The sequence below is a fragment of the Rhinopithecus roxellana genome, chromosome 6 (genome assembly GCF_007565055.1).
Source record: "Rhinopithecus roxellana isolate Shanxi Qingling chromosome 6, ASM756505v1, whole genome shotgun sequence".
NCBI classification, from domain to species: Eukaryota; Metazoa; Chordata; class Mammalia; order Primates; family Cercopithecidae; genus Rhinopithecus; species Rhinopithecus roxellana.
This window is the reverse complement of record NC_044554.1, coordinates 128,636,179-128,649,159: the sequence shown is the minus strand read 5'-3', so window position 1 is coordinate 128,649,159 and position 12,981 is coordinate 128,636,179. Positions and strand designations below refer to the sequence as shown.

The 12,981-nt window shown below is 38.5% G+C and overlaps 2 pseudogenes; one reads left to right on the top strand and one right to left on the bottom strand.

Moving 5' to 3' along the window:
- The first annotated feature begins 6,053 nt into the window (after window positions 1-6,053).
- On the top strand, window positions 6,054-8,698 carry LOC104654001 (annotated as a pseudogene).
- Window positions 8,699-11,702: 3,004 nt separating this feature from the next.
- LOC115898407 lies at window positions 11,703-11,815 on the bottom strand (annotated as a pseudogene).
- Between the last annotated feature and the right edge of the window lie 1,166 nt (window positions 11,816-12,981).

Genomic DNA, 12,981 nt, shown 5'->3' with positions numbered 1-12,981 from the left:
GATGTGAGCATCTATCCACCACCTGTTCTTATCTCCTTCCATCTGGACGCAGACAAACAGGAATATTAAAGAAGGTGAATCCTTCTTATGTTCTGGATCTGTTCTTCTTGTCTCCTTAAGCAGCATTTTGATCAAATATTACTATTCTCTCCTGAGTCATCAATTTTTTTTTGCTACATTTTTCTTCTAAGCCATGTGAGAAACTCCAATCTTAAATAAATCATGTCCTACCTGGATTTTACGGCCCTCTTTGCTCTCTCCATCTCTTTCTTTTCTTTCCTTGCTATGTCTGGGAAAGAGAAGTTCATACTTACTGTCTTGTCTCCATCAGTCATTCACTCCATGGCCCCTGTAGCCTTCTCTGAATGTGGTTCTATCTGTTTTGTTTGTTTTATTTTGAGACGGAGTCTTGCTCTATTGCCCAGGCTGTAGTGCAGTGGTGTGATCTCGGCTCACTGCAGGTTCTGCCTCCTGGGTTCAAGAGATTCTCCAGATAGCCTCCCCAGTAGCTGGAGTTACAGGCAGCACCCACCACACCTGGCTAATTTTTTGTATTCTTATTAGAGACAGGGTTTCACCATTTTGACCAGACTGGTCTCAAACTCCTGACCTCAAGTGATCTGCCCACCTTGGCCTCCCAAAGTGCTGGGATTAAAGGCAAAAGCCACCGTGCCCAGCCTGAATATGGTCACTATTGATGACAGCCTAGGTCTTCTACATTTTCAAGAACCTACAAAATGTTTGAGATCTAAAGAAAAATTGACTGACTCAAATACAGAAGAAAATAGAACATTTTAATTTGTAATAATTTCAAAGGGAAAAAGGTTAATGTCCTAAATTTTTATGACATAAATTTAATATGGAATTAGGTGCATTTTAATGTTTGCTGTAATATGTGGTTAGATCTTCAGAAACCAGCATGTTTGGGATCTAGAAGAGTTTTAAATGACCCTGATAAAAGATCTAATTGCCAAATCCACTAGGCCATTTTTAATTCTTATTGAAAAATGAAGCAGCATTGGATAATGTTGACCATGCCCTCCTTTCTTCTCCCTTGGTTTCTGTCATATCATCATCTCCTAGTTTTTAAACCAACCTCTTTGAATACTCCTGCTCAGTCTCCTCTGGAATTTTCTTCTATACCCAGAATTCCATCTTGGTTGTCTTTTCTTGTTATATGTTTTCCTTGACAATCTCATCCACATCCAGGTTCCATGCCATTTATATTCTGAGCTCCATCACCATCTGCACTGGCAGTTCAACTTCAACCGTCCCTGAAAGTCTGTTCCTCCTTTCATAGATCCTGAGTAAATGGCACACTATTAATTCAATGGCTCAATCCAGAAATCTGAGAGTCATTTTACATTCTTTTTTTCCCTCTCCTCTTATGGTCAATCAATCACCAATTCCTGTCAATTTGATTCCTGCAATCTCTTACATCTGTCCACTTCTCTTCATCTCTTAACAGCACAACTCTGGGCCAAGCATGGTGGCTCACATCTGTAATTCTAGCACTCTGGAAGGTCAAGGCAGGAGGACTGCTTGAGCTCAGGAGTTCAAGACCAGTCTGAGCAAAACAGCAAGACATCATCTCTCCAAAAAAATTTAAAAATTAGCCAAGTGCAGTGGCATGCACCTGTAGTCTCAGCTACTTAGATGGCTGATGCAGGAGGACTGCTTGAGTCCAGGAGGTCAAGGCTACAGAGAGCTTTAATCACGCCAATGCCCTCTAGCATGGGTGGCAGAGAGAGATCCTGTATCAAAAACAAAAAAATTCACAACTCTGATTTTGTCATTCCCATGCTTAATCTCTTCAGTGGCTCTCAATGGCCCTGGAACAAAGTCCAAAATCTGACCCTGACCCTCTCCATGAGCTGGCTGCTGCCTCCCCTCCAGCCTCATTTCCACCCATTCTTCCACTAGAGAGTACTTCTTTGAATCTCCAGATCATTTCCACGGCATACCACCACCTGCCACCATTACATTGTCTTTGCACTATGGGCCTCATCTTCTGCAATTCCCCATCACACTTTTAATTACTTGCTTAAGGTCCATTTTCCCCAGTAAAAAGAGTGCTTAATATTTATTGGGTACTTTCTATGTGCCAGGAAGTTTTACATACATTATCTCATTTTAATCACAACAGTAACTATGAGGTAGGTTCTATTATTACTCCAATTTTAAAGGTAAGGAAACTGAAGCATTGAGAAATTGAAGGCCACACAGCTAGTATAGAGTAAATTAAAACCGAAACCCAGGCAGTCTACATCCAGGGCCCATATCCTATCCACAGTTAATATTGCTTCAGTGGCCAGGCGCCATGGCTCATGCCTGTAATCCCAGCACTTTGGGAGGCCGAGGTGGGCAGATCACCTGAGGTTGGGAGTTCAAGACCAGCCTGACCAACATGGAGAAACCTTGTCTCTACTAAAAATACAAAATTAGCCTGGCGTGGTGGCGCATGCCTGTAATCCCAGCTACTTGGGAGGGTGAGGCAGGATAATCGTTTGAACCGGGGAGGCAGAGGTTGTGGTGAGCCAAGATGGCACCATTGCACTCCAGCCTGTGTAAAAAGAGCAAAACTCTGTCTCAAAAAAAAAAAAATATATATATATATATATATGTGTGTGTGTGTGTGGGTGTATATATATATATGTGTATACATATATATAGCTTCAGTGAAACAGTAAGGTCTACAAGGGGAGGGGCTGAATCTTGTGTCTCCAGAGCCTAACACAAGATTGGCACAGAATGGGGGCCAACATGAAACTGCTGAAATAATAAATACAATTCAATCCTTAGATTGGCATATAGGGTCCTCCACAATCTTACCCTGACCTACCTCTCCAGGCTCATATCCCAGTACACCTGTCCCTCCTTCCCCATGCCCTATCTTCTAGCCATATATGCAGTTCCAAGAATAGGCCATAGTGGTTCACACCTCTGACTTTTGTATATTCATAATTCACTCACTCACTCATTCATGTGTTCATTCACTCACTCATTATTCATTCATTTGCTAGACACCTACTGAATGCTAGGCGGACAGAAAAGTCCTATGATAGACAGATGCTATAGGAACACAGAATAGGGACATGTAAGGGGTTTGGACTAAGGAGTCAAGAACATCTCCCAGGAGAATTAACATTAAAAGTGAGCTTCATTTCCCTGGCATGTGCAAACCCTTATTCATCTTTTGGACTTCACTCAAATGTCTCTTCCAGGGCTCTCTCCATGGCAGAACTTGCAGACATTGTGTTGCATGTGACCTCCCCCATCAGACTACCAGATTCTCTTAGTCTCTTGGTGTGTATCATGTCAGTACAGTGGGTTCCTGGCCCAGAGGAGGTACCCAATAAAGAACTGATGAGTGACCAAATAAAATAATGCTCCTTTTTGTGAAAACACTCCATTTTAACTCATTGTACATATCTTTGCACTTACCCGAAACCATGGAATTGGGGCTTCTGTTCATGTACAGAATAGATAAATTTTTTAACATATAAATGAGAGAGATTAGGGAACACCTAGCACTACTATATCATTTTATTTTAGACGTGGATATGTAAATTATGTAAAATAGCAATGTTAACATATACTCACACACTCATATACTTTTGTCAATTCAGTGACTAATAACTTGAAGAAATAAGAATTCCCACAATAAGGCACATTCTCCTGAAAGCTTTGGGCACTATGGAGAATACTACATAACAGAATGCTAGTATATTTTCTGAAAGACAAGATGATCCTAATGACTTCCTCATCAATGAAAAATAACTTTTCATTATTAGAAGTGAGCCCCAAAGGTTAGGCTGCTAATGTGCTTTTGTATACGTGTGCAAATAAATGCCATAAATAACACTGTGGACTAACATCAAGGCACACTTCTGTCTCACTGCTCTTCTTTTTGGGGTTGACATTTGAAGAGGTTCTTTGAAAATTATAATGAGATACAAACTTACTCCAACGTCCCCTTCTCTACTAATACATGGAGGGCAGCTGGGACTGGCTTTCAGTGGACCAAAGGTCTTATAGGAGTTGCTTAGGGAGAAGCCTCACATTCTGCAATACTGTTTCTGTTTGAATGTGTAAACCTACCTCTCCCTCCATTCTCTCCTGCCCTCCCCAACTCTCTCCCTCTAGATAGGTTTCTAATCTGTACAGTGAGTAGCTGGAACTATAGCAGGAGTCAGTAAACTTTTTTGGTAAAGGTCAAGATAGTAAATATTTTCAGCTTTGGACCACATGGTCTGTGTTGCAACTATTTAACTCTGTTATTATAGTGCGAAAGCAGCCACACAGAATATGTAAACAACGGGTATGGCTGTTTCCCAATAAAAATGGGCATGTCTATTTTCCAATAAAAATTTATTTACGAAAACAGGTGGTGGGCCAGATTTGGCCAGTAGATCATAGTTACAGACTCCTGGACTAGAAATATTCTAGGATCCCTGTTAGCTTTTCTCTGCCTTAGTATTCAATTTTCATGAGCCTGTGAGAGTTCACAATTGGCAGACAGCTGGAAAAAAAGAGAAGCATACTTTGAAGAATCATTGGCTGTGTGAAATTACTATATTTGACTTATCTTTTCACTTGCAGTCTTTTAACTTTGTAGCATAATGCCCCTATTATATTTAGCAATTAGAGTGCCATCACGAAGTAAAATGTAAAACCATTATTCCCTGAAAAGAGAAAAGGCTGTGGTATGAAATGATGCATGCGAGGAGTGTGGGTGATAATTTACTCATATAATCATTTCTATTTCAGTTCTATGGCAAGTATTTCTGGAGATGCTCAGATGGCAAGGAGATCTTTAAGATGTGCATGCCATAATTAACCTTTTTATGTGCTCTGATAGAAATATCAATAGTCTTTTCTTCTTTAGCACTTTTAACTTTACTTATGGTCTACAGAAATGATTTGAAGAATAATCATTATAAGGGAAATAAGCCTTTATATCTTGGGTTTAAAACAAAACATGTATGTTCTTCCTATTATTTTTAATTTATGGCTAAGTTCTAGACACTGAACATCTGCATTTCTTTTTCCCTCCTTGCAAAGGGAACTAGACCAGCCAGTGCTTCTGTAGAGTGTAGATCCATGATGTACGAAGTGTAGTCTCTGGACTAGCAGCATCAGTATTTGCATCAGCATCTACTGGAAACTTGTTAAAGATGCAAATTCTCCAGTGCCATCCCAGATCTACTAAATAAGAAACTCTAGGAGTAGGCCCAGCAGTTTGTTTTAGCAAGCCCTCCAGGTGATTCTAATGCTCACTAGAGTTTCAGAACCACTGGTATAGATTACATTATTACCTTATAGAAGCACAAGTTAAAGGGAAGACCTGGCCTCATATAAACAGCAGAATAACTGTACAGCCTGGACATTCAGAAGGCACAGAATATAGGCAATAAGCCTATAACTACATTATAATAAGAAAAAGGGGCTGAGAAAGAAAAACAATGGGAAGAAGGGAGACATAGAACTCGAATGAGTAGGAGCAACTGGAAAACCCAGGGTTCCATTTTCAGCTGTGGCTACAATCCTCTATGATTTGGTGGGTGAGGACTGTGCTAGGTGAAGGGAAATAGAAATGAAGAGAACAGTCTCTCCATCTGCAAAGAATTCACAGTATTAGGGTGGAAAAGGAAAAAAAAAATGGCTCCTTTGAGAATTTACAATAGACCTAATATTTTAAGTCAAAGGAGGCTGGGCACTGTGGCTCATTCCTGTAACCACAGCATTTTGGGAGGCCAAGACAGGAGAGTCACTTGAGCCTAGAGGAGTTCTGGACCAGCCTGGGCAACAGGGCAAAACAATGTCTCTAAAAAAAAAATACAAAAATTAGCCGGTCTTGGTGGTGTGTGCCTGTGGTCCCAGCTGCTTGGGAGGCTGAGGTGGGAGGAAGGCTTGAGTGCAGGAGGTTGAGGTTGCAGTGAGCCATCATGTCGCCACTGCACTCCAGCCTGGGAGACACAGTGAGACCCTGACTCAAAAGAAAAAAAGGATCCAAAAGAGAGAGGTTGGACATCAGGAGACATAGAGGCAAGATGAAGAGAACAAAGAAAATAGAGGATATGAGGATAAACAGAGTGAGTATTAAAAAATTTTATTTGTACTAGAACATAGAACATTTAGGAAATTTGTTCTTTTAATTCCTCCAATTACTAAAAGGTGAGCTCTGCTGTGATTTGGAGATAAAAATCCCTGACTTTCTTTATTCTCTTATTGCTTCACTGGACAGAGCCACAGGAGAATTGCAACCAAAAGTCTTTCATTTCCTCATGATGCTTATCGCTAGCAAATAGCCATAGTAACACACTGACATAAACCATTAAGCTATGTATGGGTCGGTGCTATTTAAAGAATGTTTGCTTCCCCACCCAACCCCATTCTTATGTTGAAATCCTAACCCACAATGTGATGGTATTAGGAGACATGGCCTTTGAGAGGTGATTAGGCTATGAGGGTAAGAGCCCTCATGAAGGGGATTAGTGTCCTTATAAATAAGAGACCCCAGATAATTCATTTGCCCCTTCCACCATGTAAGGGTGAGAATACAGCCATCTATAAACCAGGGAACAGGCCCTCACCAGACACTGAATCTGCTGCTGCCTTGATGTTGGCCTTCCCAGCCTCCAGAACTGTAAGAAATAAATTTCTGTTGTTTTTAAGCCACCTAGTTTATGGTATTCTGTTATAGCAGCCTTAATGAACTAGAAAAAAAAAAAAAAAAAAAAAAAAAAGAAGAAGAAGAAGAAGAAGAAGAAAAAACAAAACAAAACAGGAACATGTTCTTATGGTAACACAACCTGGTAATTTTTCAAGTCCTACCACAGAATATCAATCTTGGAGCCTCATCATAGAATCATTTCTGGGTTCCTAAGGAGAATGTTATAGGTAAGACCATGCTACTAAAAAAAAACACCAAATCAAAGATCATAGTGTTTTCTGGAAGATTTTTAGAAGTCATCTTTTCAAAACATCCTCAAATGTTTTAAAAAAAGACTTCACTGTTTTAGTAAAACACACACACACACACACACACACACACACATATATATATATATATATATACACACACACATATTTTAAATTCAAACAATACAGCAAAGCTCAAAGAAACAAGTAAATAATTTCCCAAAGTAAAGATTACTAACATTTGGTGAATAGAATCCACAAATACAAATAGAAAGCTAGACAATTAGGAACGGTTTCACAGAGAGAGATCATATGGTACATGCTACTTTTTAAAACAAAATTTTTATTTTTGAATAATTTTAGGTTTATGGAAAGGTTGCAAAGATAATACAGTGTTCTATACCCCTCAACCGACTTCGTCTATTGCTAACATCTTACATTACTATGGCACATTCATTACAACTAAGAAACCAATACTGGTACATTACTATTAACTAAATTCCAGACTCTTTTTAAATTTCACCAGTTTTTCTACTAATGTCCTCTTTCTGTCCCAAGATCCACATTGCATTTAGTTGTCAGGTATTCTATTAGGGCTCTCCAAAGAGACAGAACCAATAGGATAAATGGGTATATGCATAGAGAGAGAGAGAGACAGGAGTTAATTCTAAACCTAAGAGTCATGTGACTATTAGGCATACAAGTTTAGAAGAAATTGGAAATAGAGTTACACACCAGAGCAGCACAAATAGTTAAGACAGCTCAGAACACCAAAGTACCAGTTCAGCCCAGGAAAACAACAAATGTCAACAAACAACTGAAACCTACTGCTTCTGTGAAACAGTACAGATAGAAATGTTGGTTCCAAACGGTCCTTCTCCCATACCTGAGGATGCCTCCATGAAAGAAGAGAACATCTGCCAAGCTTTTTCTGATGCCTTGGTCTGCAAAATTGAGGATATTGATAACGAAGATTGGAATAACCCTCAGCTCTGCAGTGACTACGTTAAGGGTATCTATCAGTACCTCAGGCAGCTGGAGATTTTGCAGTTCATAAATCCACATTTCTTAGATGGATGAGATATAAATGGACATAAGTGTACCATCCTGGTAGACTGGCTGGTGCAAATCCACTCCAAGTTTAGGCTTCTTCAGGAGACTCTGTATGTGTGTGTTCCCACGATGGATTGATTTTTACTGGTTCAGCCAGTTTCCCATAGGAAGCTTCAACTAGTTTGGATTACTGCTCTGTTCTTGGCCTCCAAGTATGAAGGCTTTGTTTACATCACAGACAATGCTTATACTATTTCCCAAATCCAAGAAATGGAAACTAATTTTGAAAGAACCGAAATTTGAGTTGGGTGGACCCTTGCCACTACACTTCTTAAGGCAAGCATCACAAGCCGGAAAGGCTGATGTTGAACAGAACACTTTAGCCAAATATTTGATGGAGCTGACTCTCATTGACTACGATATGATGCATTATCATCCTTCTAAGGCAGCAGCAGCTGCTTCCTGCTTGTCTCAGAAGGTTCTGGGCCAAGGAAAATGGAACTTAAAGCAGCAGTGTTATACAGGATACACAGAGAATGAAGTACTGGAAGTCATGCAGCACATGGCCAAAAATGTGCTGAAAGTAAATGAAAACTTAACTAAATTCATCGCCATCAAGAATAAGTATGCAAACAGCAAATTCCTGAAGATCAGCACAATCCCTCAACTGAACTCAAAAATCATCAAAGACCTTGCCTCCCCTCTGATGGGAGGGTCCTAGGCTGCAGTGGCCCCTGGGGATGTGTGCTTTATTTGTGCACTTTTTCTTACTGGTTTAGAACTCTTAATTTTATACATAGTTCTCTGGGCTGTTTCATGAAACCTCTTCTCAGACCAATTTTCTAAATGTATATTGAGGAAAAATAAAGCTACTGGTTTTTCTTAAGGTAAAAAAAAAAAGAAGAAGAAAAAAACAGAATATACCCATTTATCCTACTAGAGAGATCCTAAAAGATTTATTACAAGGAATTGGCTCATGCAATTATGGTGGCCAAGAAATTCCAAGATCTGCAGTTGGCAGGCTGGAGACCCAGGGAAGTTGACATGTATTTCCAATCTGAAACTTAGCAGGCTGGCGACTAAAAAAAAAGCCAATGTTTCAGTTTCAAGTCCAAAAGCCAGAAAGGAACTGGTGTCCCATCTCAAAGCAGTCAGGCGGGAGGAGTTCCCCCTTAGTGAGTCTTTTTGTTTTATTCATGTTGTCTTCAAAGGATAGGATGAGGCCCACCCATATTATGGAAGGCAGTTTGCTTTACTCAGTCTACCTATTCAAATATTAACCTCATCAAGAAACATTGTCACAGACACAGAAGGTTAATGTTTAACCAAATGTCTAGGTACCCCATGGCCTAGCTAAACTGACAAAAAATTAACCATCCCAAGTGTACATGCTATTTTCAATCTGTTATGTTAATATAATATCTGATTTGCCAGATCATGCCGTGTCACCCTCCACTTTAAATGTGCAAGCAGATAGCTCTCTAGATGCCCTATACTTCTGTCCCCACCAGTTCAGCTGGAAGTTTTCCAAGAGTCAATTTGGGTGTTTGAACCCAAACTTTTTTTAATTTTATAATTTAAATAAATGTTAAGAAAACTGACAAAATATAAATGCAAAAAGAACACATTTTTGTTTCCATAAAAACTGGGTTGAGTATGTTAGAAAAACTGGATAAATAAAGAGTGATTAAAAATTTGCTTTCAGGATGGGTGCAGTGACTCATGCCTGTAATCCCAGCATTTTGGGAGGCCAAAGCAGGAGGACTGCTTGAGCCCAGAAGTTTGAGATCAGCCTGGGCAACACAGTGAGACTCCTTCTCAATTTTCTTTTTTTTTAGTTTGCTTTCAAAATAGGTGTGAGCATGAAACATAGGGGGCTGGGGGAATCTAGGAGGATTCTACACTCAGTTCCTTTCCAAGTGTCTTTCAATTCTTGTTTTGTTTTTTAAAAATTGAAACTGAAAATCTTAGAGAGTGGTAATTCATGCAAAAAAGATGGTGAGGGGGAATTCCAATCAGGCGACCACTCTCAAAGAAAAGATCTTGGGCCCAAATTAAGAGACTGGCAAATGGCAAATGGCAAATCACTATATATAATTTATGTTAAATATGCCATTGGAGAATGTATTATTCTGTTTTCACACTGCTAATAAAGACATAGCCAAGACTGGGTAATTTACAAAGGAAAGAGGTTTAATTGACTCACATTTCACATGACTGGGGAGGCCTCACAATCATGGTGGAAGGCAAAGGAGGAGCTAAATCGTGTCTTACACAGCAGCAGGCAAGAAAGCTTGTGCAGGGGAACTCTCATTTATAAAACCATCAGATCTCGTGAGACTTATTCACTACCATGAGAACAGTATGAGGGAACAGCTCCCATGATTCAATTATCTCCACCTGGCCCCACCCTTGACACATGGGGATTACAATTCAAGGTGAGATTTGGGTGGGGGACACAGCCAAACCATATCAGGGAAGATGAAAAGTTCTGGCGATGGAAAGTGGTGATGATTGCACAACAATGTGAATGTAAGTAATCCCATGGAACTGTATACTTTAAAATGGTTAAAATGGTAAATTGTGTGTTACACATATATTATCACAATAAAAGTATGCAAAGTAACTGTATTTTTTCACATTCCTTGTTTCAACAAATACTTTTTTTATTAATGAAAATTTTTGCATTCACTGAGCAGGCTTATTCTGTAGTAAGTTTATTTTTTATTTTAGTTTAATAGAAGAAAAGGACACCAACATGAAGCTGAATGAATTTCAGGTAAATGATTCCCTTTTGAGATTTTAAGAGATTTTAATTCTCTAACATTGCTCTAAATTTAATAGGAAAGATATGAAAACCTGTAAGAGCTTACAGCAGTGGTTCTCAATCTATGGCAGTGCCAGTTCCCTAGGGTGCATCTAGAAATGCATGGACATGTTTTTGATTGTCACAATTTTGAGGATCCCGGCATTCTCCAGAGACGTCAAACATCTTATTAAGTACCTGACAGACCTGACATCAAAACATACCCAACCTAAATGTCAATAGCTCCCGCAGTGACAAACATTGGGGAAGACTCAACGTATGTTTTATTTTTATGTTTTTCTTTTTTTTTTTTTTTTTTTTTTTTTTTTTGGAGACGGAGTCTGGCTCTGTCGCCAGGGCTGGAGTGCAGTGGCCGGATCTCAGCTCACTGCAAGCTCCGCCTCCCGGGTTCCCGCCATTCTCCTGCCTCAGCCTCCCGAGTAGCTGGGACTACAGGCGCCCGCCACCTCGCCCGGCTAGATTTTTGTATTTTTTTGGTAGAGACGGGGTTTCACCGTGTTAGCCAGGATGGTCTCGATCTCCTGACCTCATGATCCGCCCGTCTCGGCCTCCCAAAGTGCTGGGATTACAGGCTTGAGCCACCGCGCCCGGCCTATTTTTATGTTTTTCTAATAAAATCCAATCTGGAATTCAAAAGTTTATTAGAATAAAAATACATGTACATTACAATTATTTCACATAATTTGTAAATGTTACTGCCATTAATTTTTAAATGATTTCAAAGTTTGTACTGTAAATATCTGCACATTTGTAAACAAATCTTAAATTACCGAATTTGCAATGTATCTATTAGATATTGAATATGAAAATTTAGGATTGGCAACTGATAGTTATATCCTACTGTGCTTACTATTTCTATGACATTTTAGAGGGGAAAAAGATTAATTCATTTTAAATGAAAAATATATAATATTTCACAAATTTGTGTATCATCCTGTGTGTGCAGGAGCTATACTAGTCTTCTCTGTATCATTCCAATTTTAGTATATATGCTGTAAAACCAATCAACATATTTTAAAAATTATATTTCAAATTTTTACAATATCTGACAACTTCCTTATGAAAATTGATAAAAGAGACATCATTTCACTTTATTCCTCCTCTCATCCTCTTCCAAATGCATTTAGTTACTTATATTATTCTCCATAAGGTCTGGGTTTTTAATATTTACATGTTGTTCTGAAACCATAATTCAAACCACTGTTTACTCTTCATTTCTATTTTAAATAATTTGGTGCCCATCATCTAACTTTTCTGTGCCTGTCTTCTCCATTTCTATACTCTTTGATTCATCTACTTAGCTGCCTAGATTTTATTATATAAGAGTTTTAAATTTACTTATTTTTATTCTATAAAAGGCTCATGGATTCTTATTTCTTTATGTTCTTTCATGCTTACTATCCATCTGTTGCATTTATCCTTAGGAGGATAATTTGGGCTTAAAATTTTAAAGTCATTCACTGTCTTCCTCAGAACGTTGTAGATACTGCTGCATTGTCTTCGGCTTGGAAGATGGTGTGGAGACGTCAGGGGCCAATCTTATTTTCTCTTTCATAAGTGACTTGTTTTTTGCTAGTATACCCATATTATTACTATTTTAAAGCATTTTATTTTACTATATCAAATGTAATATATTTGATACCTATACATAATTAAATATAAAATATGTAAATTATAATCAAAATAAGATTTAAGCTTTTAAATAATCATTCAATTGAAGAACTAAAAGAATCTCCAATAGCATTGCATCTACCTATGGATTCCTCCTCTGTCCCATGTGCCTCTTTGCCCCCTGAGACAGCAACTTTCCTGTATGGTTATCCTTCCTTTCAATATTCATCATGGTTTTGTCATGTAGGTATGTATCCCTAAACAATATACAATATTATTTCATTTTGCTTATTTTTAAGTTATATAATAATACTATACATTGTCTTTTGGAACTTTTTTCATTCAACTTACTATTTAAATTTGTAAAGACTCATGTTGCAGTGTGTTACTATACTCATTTTTAATAGCATTGTTGATACATAATTTGCATCATCAAGTTCACCTGTTTCAAGTATATATTCTAATGGCTTTCAGTGTATTTACAGAGTTGTATACCCATCATTATCTTGTAACTTCAGAGTATTTTCATCACCCCCAAAAGAAATCTTGTGCCAATTGGCAGGTCA